The sequence below is a fragment of the Lemur catta genome, chromosome 23 (genome assembly GCF_020740605.2).
Source record: "Lemur catta isolate mLemCat1 chromosome 23, mLemCat1.pri, whole genome shotgun sequence".
Lineage (NCBI taxonomy): Eukaryota > Metazoa > Chordata > Mammalia > Primates > Lemuridae > Lemur > Lemur catta.
The window spans coordinates 20723733-20739069 of record NC_059150.1 but is presented as its reverse complement, the minus strand read 5'-3'; the positions used below and the strand labels follow the sequence as shown (position 1 = coordinate 20739069).

The window sequence follows — 15337 nt, the reverse complement described above, 5'->3', positions numbered from 1 at the left end:
AGCATGGAAAAATCCCAAACTCAGCACCTCTGCTTTCTCAAACCAGCCATGCTGGCGTCCTGGCAGACCGATTTGGAAACCGTGATTAATCTCTTGGTAAACAGAAAATGGACTCTGGAGCCAAGAGAAGCCAAACCTGAGTCACTCTCTGGAGACTGTACATTTGGCCAATCTGGCTCTACCTCCTCTTCCAGGCGCTGGCTCGCTTCCCTGCTGATTTTCAGCAAACAGAAAGGCCCTTCCCTGGTGGCCAGAGTGACGCAGTGAAGCAGAGATGGAAACATCGCTGCACGTGACCCACAATAAGCTGGTGTAACCCAGACATATTCAGGGGTCACCAGTCCTATAGGGCTCAAGTGAAATTGGCTGAAACCCCCTCCTACATGAAATGGAAAACTCAACATGCTTCCCCATTTCTCCAGTGATTCAAGGGAAGGAGGATAATGTGCCTAGATTTCTCTTTGTCACCGAGGGCTTCACCTCAGTCCGGTCTGCAGATCATCCTGCCATTATATACACACTGCCATTGCTGTGCCTCTTGCCAGATGTACCCCTAACTCCTTCATACCCACACCTCACTTTACGTACATCCCCCAAACACCACCCATCCACGGTTCTGGGTATAACTAACTTTTATGGAAGATTCAGGGCAATGGTGAAGATTTACATGGAAACACCAAAAACATTTTAAAAATAAAAATTAAATATCGTTGTTCTTAAAAGCCCTTCTACGACTTTGGGCCCTGGAAGTTTCTTACCAGTTGTCCTTCCTCCTCAGGCTCTGGCTTCCCGCTCTGCCCCTTTTCTTTCCTTCCTATTTCCTCCTCTCCCTTCTTTCTTCAGTTAACCCTCTCTCCATAATTCATGCCACTTTACCATGTAAATGTGACTTTGATTTCCCCACCTCCTTGCAGACTGTGTCGTCCCCTTGAACTCTTAAAACATTTTCCTCCACAAAGATATCTCTTTTCCCAAGAGGAACTTTGTGGCTAGGCATTCAAACATATTTACATACACATGCACGTGTGTCTGTGGCCCTCAGAAAACACAGGAGCAGAGCTACAAGTTCCCAGAGGGTATATATACCCACAGGACTAGAATGGGAGGACTGGGCAGAATGAGAAGTTCCCAAAATGTGTTTTAATGTTTACATATGAGTATTGCTTTGCCTTTACTTTTCTAGGGTGCAGTGTTCACTGGAAATATTAAAGATTCTCTGTGTAAAAATTGCTGTGTGGCTATCTGTGTGACTTGCTGACACATCCACTGTGCTCCTGGCAGCTGGGTGATCACCTCCTCCCATGGCAGCCTCTACACTCTTGCCCATGCTGTCTCATACCACCACCACCACCCCCCCCCCACACACGCCCTTTTGCCTCCTGGAATGTTTTTCCACCTCTCACCTCCTGAATCAGATCCATTCTTCAAGGTTCATCTGTGCGAAGCCTCCCAGATTGTGGCATTTGGTTTTATTCTGTCTGATACTTATTCATTTCATTTACACAGACATTTCCTCCCTGCTAGTGAGATGTCCCGCACTTTGTGCTCTCCCAGATCGCCCAGCACAGTTCCAGACACACGGTAGGTGCTCAGCAAATGCCTGCTGAAGGGATTGGAACAGATCACAATGTCTCTGAACCAGAGTGTAATTAACCACAAACAGTAATGTGCCCCACTGAAGTCAGCCAGGGAAAACTGGAACCCTGCAAGTAGTGTAGTACAGGAGATTTAGGTAGTTTCCAATCGCAAATGTAGCATCTACCATTTTTGTGACCTCAGGCGAGTCACTTAATTTGTCTGAGCATCATTTTTTTTTCATCTTAATATAATAAAAACATTGCCTTGCTCAGCTCAAATAACAGTTGTAAGGATTAAGTGGGGAAATATATATATATATATATATGACAATGGTCTGAGAAGACAAATTATTGCAAGTATTGGAATGTTCCAGGTATCTTAAAAAGAGTTTGAATATTTTATCAAGTAGCATAGATTATAGATCAAATGGTTTTCCATATTTATTATGAAACATTTTCCCATTAAATAAATGTCAATATTATTTCCTAAGAACATTTACTTGTCCATAAAAGTTTTATTACAGCTCTCTAACCTGTGCAAAATCTCATCTATAAGCAAAATCTGCTTTTCTTCTTTTGTCAACAGAATTTATTTCATTTCCTGTGAGATTAGCTATCATATGAAAATCAAGATAAAGGCCATCTTTGATGCCAACATTATGAAAATTATTACACTTTAACATTTGATGGCAAAGTGTTTTAGGAAGAATGTTTTAGATTAGAAATTTTTTATAATACAAAAGAATCACTGTTTTTAGAAATTTTTAATAATAGCAAGTATATTTTCTTATAAGAATCTAATAAATTTTTAAGTACTTAGCCTGTAGTTCTTCATTCTTTATTTCACTGTGTATTAGTTTTCTTTGGCTTCTTTAACAAATTGCCACAAACTTGGTGACTTAAAAGAACAAAAATTTATTTTCTCACAGTTCTAGAGACCAGAAATTTGAAATCAGATTCACTGGGCTGAAATCAGATGTCAGCAAGGCCCCCTGTGTTCCTTCCACTTGCTCCATGGGAGAATCCATTCATTTCCTTTTCCAGCTTCTGGTGGCTGCCAGAATCCCTTGGCTTATGGCTGCATCAACCCAGACACTGCCACTGCGATTACATTGTTTCTTCCTTTTCTATGTGTGTAATCTCCTTCTGTCTCTCTCTTATAAGGATATTTATGATGACATTCAGGATCTATTCAGATAATCCAGGATAATCTCTTGTCTCAAGATTGTTCATCACATTTGCAAAGACTCTTTTGCCAAATAAGGTAATGTTTAGAGGTTCCAGGGATTAAGTTGTGAATATCTTTTGGGGTACCATTTTCAGCCTACCACACAGTGGTTCTCAAACTTTAGCATTCGTCAGTATTATAGGAAGGGCTTGTTAAATAAAACATGGATCGCTGGGCCCCACTTCCAGAGCTCAAGATTTTGAATTATTAACAAATTTCCAGGTGATGCTGATGCTGCTGGACCCAAAGCCACACTTAGAGAACCTCTAGCTAATTTTATCAATGCTTTAAAAATTATCTCCTTGCTTAATTTTCCCACTTTAAGCAATGTTACCGACTTTCTGCGTCAATCTGTTGTATGTATGCTAACATCAGAGGTGTTGACAGAAACAATGAAGCAGACACTCATCTCTCCTTCAGATACTGTCACGCTTTCTTCTGTTAGAGCTCTGCCATTGGACATGTCCAGAGATCAAAATTCCTCTTCTGTAGATCATTTGGTGCTCCCCTCAGTTTCTGCAGGAGAAAGTATGGGATAATTAGTGAAAGGTGGCCTTACTAATAACCTGCCTAACAGAAAAAAATAAACTATCAAACAAAAAATAACAGAAATAAATTCACAACACATAATTGCCCCTTTAAAGAGGAAACTCACAACACAACTACCCGCTTTGTTTTGTTTAATTAAAACATCGGTGGCCTAACTCATTATTTCCAAGAGTTTCCCATTTTCTCAGCCTTAAAGAGCCCTAAGTGGACTGTAGGGGTGCAAACTCCCCGCTCCTGCTCTCTGCCTCAGTTCCTGTCAGAAACAAATTCCAAAGGCTCTGATAAGCCAGCCTCACAGAAAAAATAGAAACAAAAGACACCCACAGCAGCTTCACTGCCACTTCTGTCATCAGTCTGTTGAAGCAGGGGGAAAAAAGCCATTTTTACCCTTTAAAAACACGGAGCCACTTCTCCCTGGGGCCCGACATTTCTACTCCTTCATTCATGTGCCATGGCCATTCCCTCTCCCTCTCTCTTGCTCTCTCTCTCTCTCTTTTTTTTTCAAGAAAATAAATAAACTTTGTACTTCTTTCTATCCTAAACTCTGTGTGAAAAATCTTTCTTCACCCACCATAAACACATAGTGAATTTCCACCCTTCCGATTAGTACACATTCCTTTACTTGGCATTTAAGGACCTCCATAATATATCTTTAATGTACACCTTCAGTTTGAAGCTAGATTCTCTGTAGCTTCCCAAATGCTTTCTACTCATCTCTCCCACACAGAATTCCTCATGCAGTTTCAGCTGGATGGAGGGAGTGTCCTCTCAACACCTGTCCAAAGTTGTACCTCTTTTATAAAAATCATAATGTTCCTTAATGTCAGAAGCATCTGCCTAGTCTCTCCCTGCCCATTGAACTCTCTAGAGCACATTGTAAGCTTTTTGTGATAATTGGTATATTCTTTCTTGAATCATAATTACCTATGCACTTTTTAGTCCCTCCATGGGTTATAAAATTCTTTAGGGTAAAGATTATTTCTTGTTTATATTCATTTTATGTGTGGTAGGGACAAATGTTTATGAAATTGGCAATGGAATTTTGTCTGTTGTTTAATGCTTTATATCTGCTCTAATCTCTTTGCAGTAAAAAGGCACAAAGATGCCATGGTGGTCTCTTTGCTTCAGTGGCCCTGTAGCACTTGTCTTTGGGGGATCTGCTCCCCTCCTCTGCTATGTGGTTTGAGGATGTCTGTCAATCACAGTACCCCACATATAACCCATATTTCTTCCCTACCTCTCTCACAGACATGAGCCCCTTTCCCAGGATTTTTTAACTTAGCTTCTAGAGAAAATGAGACCTTTCCTCTCAGGGAAGAAACTGGGAATATGTCAGCCTTATGGAAAGGTTTCAGACAATGAAGTTAACACATAAAGAGAAAATGAGAAAGGAGACCTGAGTCCTTACACCATCAGATCCCCAGGCTCTGTGGTTCCTGCCCTTTTGGCAGTTTCATTACATGAACTGTTAATAATATGGTTGCCATTTTGTCTACTCTGGCTCAAGTGAGATTCTGGCACTTACAGTTAAGAGTCCTATCTAATAATCCATGTGAAGGGTAGAGGGACTCATTATGCTGCTATAACCTTTGTAAAAAATGTGGGACCCCCATTGTCCTGATGAGAATGAGGCTAATCACCAAGACAGAGAGTTTCTAGCCCCCTCTGGATATTAGACCATGTGCTGTCCTTGAAGATATTATGTATAATGGGAAATTGTACATAATTAATGATTATAAAGCTAAGAGAGCAGAAAAATAAAAATAGAAGGGTCCAACTCTTTCCTTTCAGGCGAAATTTTTATGGAACCTTGGTGAGGAAGGCCAATATTATTCATTTTATCTTTTATAGTTTAAAAAGGTAGAGCCCAAAGAAGTCAAATTTTTTTTTTTTATTATGCAATGTAAAAAGAACAGAAGCTATTGTTCTTAAATGAATGGTAATCAAGAGCCAAGGCTGCTAGGCAGAAAAATACATTTAAAAGATCTGAAAGATACATGCCTAAATAAATTTAACCAGACAAATAACAACTTTCCAAAAGCCTTTGTTTTTCCAAAGGTTACTTTGACTTTGGAAGAGCCCAGTAATGTGACTCTTCATGAAGGCTCTTCAAGTTGCATTTCTTCAATCACATATGACTAGGATAGGTCCAAATTCTTGGTCTTCTACAAGTCTACACCTATAAGTCTTAACTTATATTCCTATATTCCTGACTTTAGACTAAATTCAGAACAGCTTCTAAGAATGAACATATGTGACAAACATTTACATCTTTCTTATCTTCTCCAGAATCTACTTAAATTTAAGGAAACGGGTTTGGTGTCTGACTCACAAGTCTATTCCCAAAGAATATTCCTAAGGCCAAGAAGTTTATTTATTAACCCAGTAACTTAGACATAGATTCCTGTGTTACCTAAGAAAGTCAAATATGGTTGTTACCGACTATGATAGTGTTTGGGTTCCCACACAAAATTCTTTGAGGACAAACTGAAATAAAACAGCCAATTTCTATGGTGATCCTGAAACTCAAATTCCACATACTATTAACAATGTCAAGCCCAGCCCATTGCATTCCCACTGTTCCCTGTTTGTAAGTCACAACTCTCCAGCCTCTAGTACCAACTTCCCTCTTTGCAGTTGGGATTAAGGCCCACACTCAAAATTCAAATGGCTCTGAACTCATGTTTCTTTCTTCTGTCTTGCCTCAGAAAAAATAAATAATCTCTGCACTTTCCCAGATCAAGTATTCCACCTGTGCTCCTGACCCCAGCCCATCCCTTCCCCAGGCCTTGTCCAGAGAATCACCGCCACTGTGTCTCTTCTGCTTTCTGTTTCCCTAGTGACTGCTTCCTATCTGCCTGAAAATTGTTTAGATTCTCCCTAAAATAACTAAAACAATGATGATTATCACTATCCATTATTACTATTATTATTGCCCTTTAAACTGACAAACTTCTCAAGAGTATCCTATATTCCTATTTTCTATTTTCCTATTCTTTCTTTGAGTCCTTTCAATCTAGCTTCCATCCCTTCATACTGACCTATCTGATGCCTACTAGTCCCCACAGCTTGAGCCTCTTCATTCCTCTGTCAGTCTCACCCCACTGTCAGTTTAGGGACCAATCTGCTTTTTAAAGATAGAGGCTTTGGGAAGGACTGCTTCTGGAGCAAGATCCTCCCTGAAGATCTGGTTGGGAGAACCCCTGTCTTCCTGTATCATTCTGATTCTGGCTGAGAAGTGAGAGAACACAGCTTTTACTTTCTTTTCTATGTTAAAAAAAAAGGGAGGGGTGATTATACAAATAATATGTGTTCTTTCTTTTCTAATTTCAAAAATACAAAGAAACAAAAATACTACAGAAATACAAATGATCATTAGAGAATCTTATGAACAACTATATGCCAACAAATTGGAAAATCTAGAAGAAACAGATAAATAATTCCTGGACATGTACAACCTATCAAGATTAAATCACAAAGAAATAGAAAACGTGAACAGACCAATAACAAATAACAAGATTGAAGCAGTAATAAAGATGCTCCCATCAAAGAAAAGCATAGGACCCGAAGTCTTCATTTCTGAATTGTACCAAACATTTAAAGAATAACAATTATCCTCAAACTATTCTAGAAAGTTGATGAGAAAGGAATACTTCCAAACTCATTCTGTGAGGCCAGCCTTATCCTGATGCCAAAACCAGGCAAAGACACAACAAAAAAAGAAAACTATAGGTCAGTATTTCTGGTGAACACAGATGCAAAAATCCTCAATAAAATACTAGCAAATCAAATCCAACAATACATTTAGAAGATCATTTACCATGACCAAGTGGGATTCATCTCAGGGACGCAAGGATTGTTCAACATAGACAAATCAATAAATGTAATACACCACATTGAAATTAAGAATCAAAGACAAAAACCATATCATCATTTCAATAGATGCAGAAAAAGCATTTGATAAAATTCAACATTCTTTCATGATAAAACTCTCAACAAATTAGTAAAAAGGGAACATATCTCAAAACGATAAGGGGCATATATGATGAACCCACAGCTAATATCATACTGAATGGGAAAAAGTTGAAAGCTTTTCCTCTAATATCTGGAACAAGACAAAAATGCCCACTTTCACTGCTTTTGTTCAACATAGTACCAGAAGTCCTAGCCAGAGCAATTAGGCAGGAGAAAAAAAATAAAAGACATCCAAATTCGAAAGGAAGAAGTCAAATTGTCCCTGTTTGCAGATGACATGACCATAGAAAATAGAAAATCCCAAAGACTCTACCAAAAAACTATTAGAACTAATAAATGAATTTAGTAAAGTTACAGGACCTTAAACTATTTAACTACTGGAAGAAAATGGGAAGTGCTTCATGACATTGGTCTGGGCAAGAATTATTTTAGAAAGGACCATAAAAGCACAGGCAACAAAAGCAAAAATAGACAAATAAGATTACATCAAACTAAAAAGCTTCTGCACAGCAAAGGAAATAATTAACAGAGTGAAGAGACAATCTACTAAATGGTAGAAAATATTTGCAAACTATGCCTCCAACAAGGGGTTAATATCCAGAATATACAGAAAACTCAACTTAATAATAGCAAAAAGAAAAATACTCTAATTAAAAAATAGGCAGAAGACATGAATAAATATTTCTCAAAAGAAAACATACAAATGGCCAACAGGTACATGACAAAATGTTTAACATCACTAAGAATCAGGGAAATGCAAATTAAAATCACAATGAGATATCACCTCATTCCAGTTAGAATGGCTATCATCAAAAAGACAAAAAGTAACAAATGCTGGCCAGGATTAGCAAAAAAGGAATTCTTATACACTGTTGGTGGGAATGTAGATTAGTACAGCCATTATGGGAAACAGTGGTGATTCTTCAAAAAATTAAAAATAGAACTACCATATGACCCAGCAATTCTACCACCAGGTACATATCCAAAGGAACTGAATGATGTCTATATGTCAAAAAGATATATGCACTTCCATGTTTAATGCAGCATTATTCACAATAGCCAAGAAATGGAATCAACTTAAGTGCTCATCAACTGGTGAATAGGTAAAGAAAATGTGGTATGTATATACAATAGAATACTACGGAGCTGTAAAAAAAAATTAAATCCTGTCATTTGCAGCAACATGGATGGACCTAGAGGACATAATGTTAATAAAATAAGCCAAGCACATAAAGACAAACACCACATGATCTCACTTACATGTGGAATGCAGGAAAGCTGATCTCATAGAAGTAGAGAGTAGAATGGTACTTACCAGAGGCTGGGGAGGGGAGGGGGAAAACGAAGATGGGGAGCTATCAGTCAAGGGGTACAAAGTTATAGTTAGATAGGAAGAATAAGTTCTGGCATTCTAGTACGTAGTAAGCTGACTATAGCTAATAACAAAGTTTGTACATTTCAGGAGAGTTGGAAAAGAAGATCTTGAAAGTTATTACCACAAAGAAATGATAAAGATTTGAGGTGACAGACATGCTAACTATCCTGATTTGATTATTTTACAATGTACACATGTATTAAAACATCACACTGTACCCCATAAACATGTACAATTATGTGTCAATTATAAACAAAATAATTAAGTAAAAGAATATTTATAGCTTTAATTTATAGACTTTGAACAATATTATACATATTGTTTTCTAATCTGCATATTTCATTTAATATTATATTAGGAGCATCTTTCCATGTCAATATTTCTCCACCTATCATTTTTAATGGCAGTGTGGCAATCTATTGTATGGATATAACATAATTTATGTACACACTTTCTTTTGGGATATTTAGGCTATTTCTAATCTTTCACTATAACAAACAATTTTGCAATAAATATCCTTATAAATCTTTTCCTTCATCCTCAATGTTTTCCTTAGGATAGACTCCTAGAAGTAGTATTTCCGGGTAAAAGGGAATGTACATTTGTAAGGCTTTTGATATAAATCACATGTTCTTCTGAGGCTCATTCAAAGCACTTGTGTAGGATTTCAGCAACATGCTAGTGAAATAAAGAGTCTAAAAGGGGCAGAACTATACCTAAGGATGCCCTTACTCATCCACTTCCTGAGGACAGTAGAAGTCAGGAAGTCAGTATGTCAAATACTTCTTTAGTACAACATATGTTACCCTCATAGTTTGAAAGACAACAGTTTGTTGCTTATGTAGAGAACCCACATTATAAGAATTTTATTCATCGTTTTCTAATATTAGTTAATTTGGTTCAGGGTTTGTTTCTTTAGGTTAACATTTAGGTTGCTATTGTCATTTTTTTAGGAAGTAGACATTTTCTGTTTTAGCACAGTAAGACAGTGATTGTTTGTTATGAAATGGTATGCCAGAAAACTTTCACTCCACCCATCTATAACAACTAAGAGCTGTATTTCCCACTTCTCTTAGGTGTGGCCATGTGACTAAGCTCTGGCCAATGATATGTAAGCTGAAAGGACGCATGCTCTCCCCTATTGTCTTCTCTGCTTCCCACTGGATGGAATGCAGATGTGGTGGCAGTTGCAGGAGTACCCACATTAGACCACAGGATGGAAATTTCATGTTGAGGATGGCAGAACAACTAGATAGAAAGAGCCTGATCCCTTGTACTTCCATACAGCCCTAGTTTACTTAAGCTTGACTATTTTGTGAGAAAGACACAGACTTTCCCTCTTGCCTGTCATTTTGGCCTTTGGTGACTTTTACATATACTTCAGAACTGAGGAACATGAAGGGAAAAAAGCAACGAAGTCACAGATGAGTTGATTATGAGTTACTAGAGATGCACCATAATGGGGATTTTTACATGCAGTTGACCCTTGAACAACATAGGTTTGAACTGTGTGCATCCACTTAAATGTGCTTATTTTTCAATATATTGGAACATTTTTTGGAGATTTGTGACAATTCGAAAAATTCAAAAAAATTCATAAATGAACCATGTGTAGCCTAGAAATATCAAAAAAATTAAGAAAAATGCATGTCACTAATGCATGAAATATATGTAGTCTATTGTATCATTTACTACCATAAAATATATGCAAATCTATTATAAAAAGTTAAAATTTATCAAAATTTATATACACGGAGACTGTTCATGGCACCATTTGCACTTGAGAGCAATGTAAACAAACATAAAGATGCAGTATTAAATCATAACCGCATAAAATTAACTGGAGTACATACTGTACTACTGTAATTTCATAGCCACCTTCTGTTGCTATTGTGGTAAGTTCAGGTGTTGCGGAGTCTCCACTAAAAACACCATGTGACACTAATCATCTCCATGAGAGCAGTTGTTCTCTCCAATAAATTGCATATTGCAGTAAAAAGTAATTGATCTCTCATGGTCCTCACATATTTTTCATCATGTTTAGTGCAATACAATAAACCTTGAATAACACCGTAAGACCCACACAAAGTACCACTAGTGATGCCAGAAGTGCTCCCAAGAAACAGAGAAAAGTCATGACATTCCCCAAGTTGAACTGCTTGATAAGTACATAGATTGACTTCTGCAGCTGCAGAGGCCTGCCATTTCAGACAGATGATTCATCTTGTAAACAAATAATGTAAGCTTGAAGTATTCATAAATATAGTACAGAGCTGTAAATGTATTTTCGCTTCCTTATGATTTTCTTAATAACATTTTCTTTTCTCTAGCTTACTTTATTGTAAGAATACAGTTTACAATACATAAAACATACAAAGTATGTGTTCATTGACTATTTATGTTATTGGTAAGGCTCCCAGGCAACAGTCAGCTATTAGTAAAGTCTGAGGGAGTCAAAAGTTATGTGCAAATTTTTGACTATGCAGGGGGGTCAGCATCCCTAACCCCCACATTGTTCAAGGGTCAACTATATATAATATCTCTATAGTATATATCTATATCTCCATATATACATCTCCAGCATTAATTTCTTTCTTCCTAACAGCACCCAGAATTCCTTTTGGAAAAAGGAAATCTCCTATGCAGTGTTCAGTCCTGTAAATCCAGATGCACACTTCCATGGAAGTTGAAGGAACCAGAGCCTTCCTGGCCCCTGACTCAGCCCAGCCAAGGAGCAGGCGTTTGAGGAATCAGCCAGGCAATGCTCTCCTCTGGGTTTTTGAAGCTTGAGAGAGACACAAGGAAACAGCAACAGCTCTGACCTCAAGAAGTCTTTGGCATGATCAAGGTTCTAGTCCATCTCCAACCCTGCTTCTCCAATATCCCATCCATTCTGAGCACACCACTACCAGCACCAAATCTTTCACTCCAATAAATATTCTTTAGCTTCAGTTGACAGTTTTTGTTGGCAACAGCTAAGAGACTCACCTTTCTATGACTTAACCTATCTTTTCCTAGCAACTAATCTTTGGTAAAAACCAAATAAATGCAGAAAACACATGTAAAATTATATTTAAAAGTTTTACAGGGTATAAACCTTTTTTTTGTTGGATATAACTCAAGCATTTAGTACATATATTTTAATTTTTTCTTTTTGTCGTAAGATGTAAATACTTTCTATGTAAAACTTTTAACACTTACCTTAAAACTTAGGTAATTTTTTTTAAAAAAATCTCCAAATGACTCCTTTTTTATATACTAGTTTACATCTTGTGAATTTATCTGTGTTCTTTAAAGTAATTAGTAAATATCATGATACAGTTTCATATTTTATCTTTTCCACGCAAGGAACCCTAAACAAAGTTGGGAGCCAACTTAATAGTTAAACCAGTAACTCAGCACTCCTAATAAAGAGAATTATTTGCCTCTTATTTGCATGGTTTTCCATTTTACACATCAGCCAAGCAGAAACAACTGGTTGCTAAGAAACAGCGTTTCCCTCAACACCCAGAGATAGAATATATAGAAGGCCAATTTTTAAACCTATAATATACATATATGTGAAGTTAAAGAGAGACCCAGCCCCATAGCTTAGCTATTTGTACAGAATTCTTGTTATGAATATTGAATTCATGATAACAATTTGTGAATTCTGAATATATTTGACGTATGAATTCTTAGGTAACTATATCACCTTGTATTTTATTACACTATCTTCCTCATTACTGAAAAATTGGGGAGCAATATAGAAGCCAGGCTTTTAAAGCAAATCTCTTTTGGAAAACTGTAAACTGTATAGTTAGGTTTTGTGGAACCAAGGCTTTTCTAAAGTAGTATTAACATTCCTATTATGCTACTGCTGTCTTGGTTAAAACTACCCATATACTTCATGCTCTGGACAGATACACTCCAAATGGTTAATAGTGACTATGATAGGGAAGTGGCCATTTGCTTTTGTCTCTATGTATTCTTTTCTTTTTTTTTTGAGACAGAGTCTCGCTCTGTTGCCTGGGCTAGAGTGCCGTGGCATCAAGCTCACAGCAACCTCAAACTCCTGGGCTCAAGCAATCCTTCTGCCTCAGCCTCCTGAGTAGCTGGGACTACAGGCATGTGCCACCATGCCCGGCTAATTTTTTTTGTATATATATAATTTTAGCTGTCCAGATCATTTCTTTCTATTTTTTTAGTAGAGATGGGGTCTTGCTCTTGCTCAGGCTGGTCTTGAACTCCTGACCTCAAGCGATCCTCCTGCCTTGGCCTCCCAGAGTGCTAGGATTACAGGTGTGAGCCACTGTGCCCGGCCTCTATGTATTCTTTACAAAGAAAATAATAATTGCTAGTAGTTATTGTGTGTCAATGAAGTGCTAGGCACTGTGCTAAGCTTAATACACGTATTAACTCACATTAGCATTCCCCATTGGCAGATGAGGAAAAAGTCTCCGAGAGGTCTGTAACTTGCTCAAGGTCATGCATCTAGAAAGCAAGAGAGTCAGGATTCAAACTCAGGCAGTGAGGCTCCAGGTCTTCACCACTTCACTACTCTGCCTTTTACAAGGTGGCTCCCATATTGCCTAAATGCCTTTTTAAAACACTACACTGCCTCAGAACATACAGAATTATATCTGGGTGCTTAATTCATTAGTGGCTTTTCACCATTGCCTTTAATCAATTTTACACCAGGAGGAATGAAGAGCATAACAGAAATCTAGTGAGTGATGAGGATCAACATCTGGACTGATTTTAGTCAACAGAGGAATGAAATTGTGCCAATTCACCTGAACCTGTGGCCACGTGCCTACTCCAAATAGATCATGCAGCTACAGAAGTTTCTAAGGAATCTCTTTGAATAAATAGCACTGCTGGGAATTGATTTCCTTCTTAAAGGGTCTATTTAGCGACTTTTTAAAAAATATACTTAATACACACACACAAAAGGAATAAAAGACAAATCTTGTTTTTCTCAGCAGCTGGAGTGAGATATCACCTTAAGGAGAGCTCATTTGTTCAGAAAGTGTTTTGATTGGTCTGCTTAGGGAGTCTGAACTGACAAGGATTTGCACATCTGCAGGCTGCTACATGCACAGAAATTTTAGAGAAAATGTAAGATATTTTAAAATTGGAGGAAGACTGAAAGAGAGAGAGACACAAACAGTAACTGGCTGCAGAGAAGAGATGTCCAGTGGGTATCTGGAGGGGAAATGTTATAAGTGACATAGAACTTTTCCTCAGTTGCATCTATGAATTCTTCAATAAATTCCATATTTCTCACTAAAGAAATAAATGATAAATTATTTTCACTTAGAGTACTTTATAACAAATATCCTTTAAAGTCATTTTACCCTCCCTTTGCACTGTCATTTAAATTTCTAAAGTGGTATATATTGATAAAAAAAACTATGTTGTGGTAGCTTTTTATCAAAGTTTCCAAAACTTTGATAGCTTTTTGTGGTAGCTTTTTATAAATTTCCAAAAGGAAACTTATAAGTTTCTTTTATCCCTCCTAACTTTTGGGCCCAGTGTAGAAGAGGTGAAATGTTTACCAGCAATTACTGCCCCCAAGAATGTAGATAAGGTATTCAAAGTAAAGAAAAACACAAAAAATCTGACCCGAATAAGACCACTGAAAATTTTGCTGAACAAAATCAATTTAGGAAAGAAAGAAAAGCCCTAATGCACTGGTTGATCTCTTTATTAAAACTTTTTCTTGTTCATTCAATCATTCATTCTCTGTGAGGACCCTACCCTGGATGCTAGAGACACAGAAATGAAAAATGCACACGCTTGATGCCCACACTCAAGAAGAAAAAGCAGATGCATAAACCTGAAATTGCAGCTTAATGTGAGAAACCCTCATGGAGGTAGGAGGTAGGAAGAGGGCAGCGGGAACCCACGGGAGGGATTGACCATCTAGGAAATTAAGAAGCAGGAAGACTTCTATAAAAGGGTACATTGAAGCTGGGTCTTGAAGCATGAGTATGAATTTGCCAGAAAGAAAAGAAGTTTAAGTTCCAGTTAACAATTTGTGCAAAGTCCCAGGAAGATAAAAGGCCATGGGTCATATGAGTTCAGTTACAACTCCTTGTACTGCAGATTAGGCCAGGGAGATAGGATGGGGCTGGTGTTTAATGATTTTATTTACTAGAGTAGAGAATTTGGACTTTATCCTGAGGGCAACCAGGAGCTGATAAAGATGCTAGAAGACAATGAAGCATGTGAATGTTATGAGTCATGGCAATATAAAAATAAAAACATAACCAAGGAACCTTGGAAGAAGAGAGTGGAACAACAGATACATGTGCTAATTTACTGAATTCTCCAAGCAAGGAATGAATAGGTACATCTAAAAATCAGTTAGAAAATAGAGGCTATCTATATTATCCAAAGTCATAAAAGGCAGCCACGAGAAGAACTGAATATACAAGGGCTAACAAATATTGGGAGGTAAAAGACAGTAACGTAGGTAGAATTTTCTGTGAGATTGCTTCCCATCCTTTACAGCAAGGAGTCAGTAGATACTGCCCAGAGTTGATAAATCAAGGATAAGAAATTAGCAGAGGAACTTAAAATTGTTGCCTCTACGAAAGGAGACTTGGTTCAAAGGGGTACCTGGAGAAGGAGACATTTATTTTCATG

The 15337-nt window shown here is 37.5% G+C and overlaps 1 long non-coding RNA gene across 1 annotated transcript in view; it reads right to left on the bottom strand.

Annotated features, from left to right (window-relative positions):
- Nucleotides 1–2476: 2476 nt before the first annotated feature.
- Nucleotides 2477–15337, bottom strand: part of LOC123626887 — a 44121-nt gene continuing 31260 nt past the window's right edge. Inside the window, exon 4 of the long non-coding RNA XR_006731049.1 lies at nt 2477–3321. This is a non-coding gene — a long non-coding RNA (uncharacterized LOC123626887). The remainder of the gene's footprint in view (nt 3322–15337) is intronic.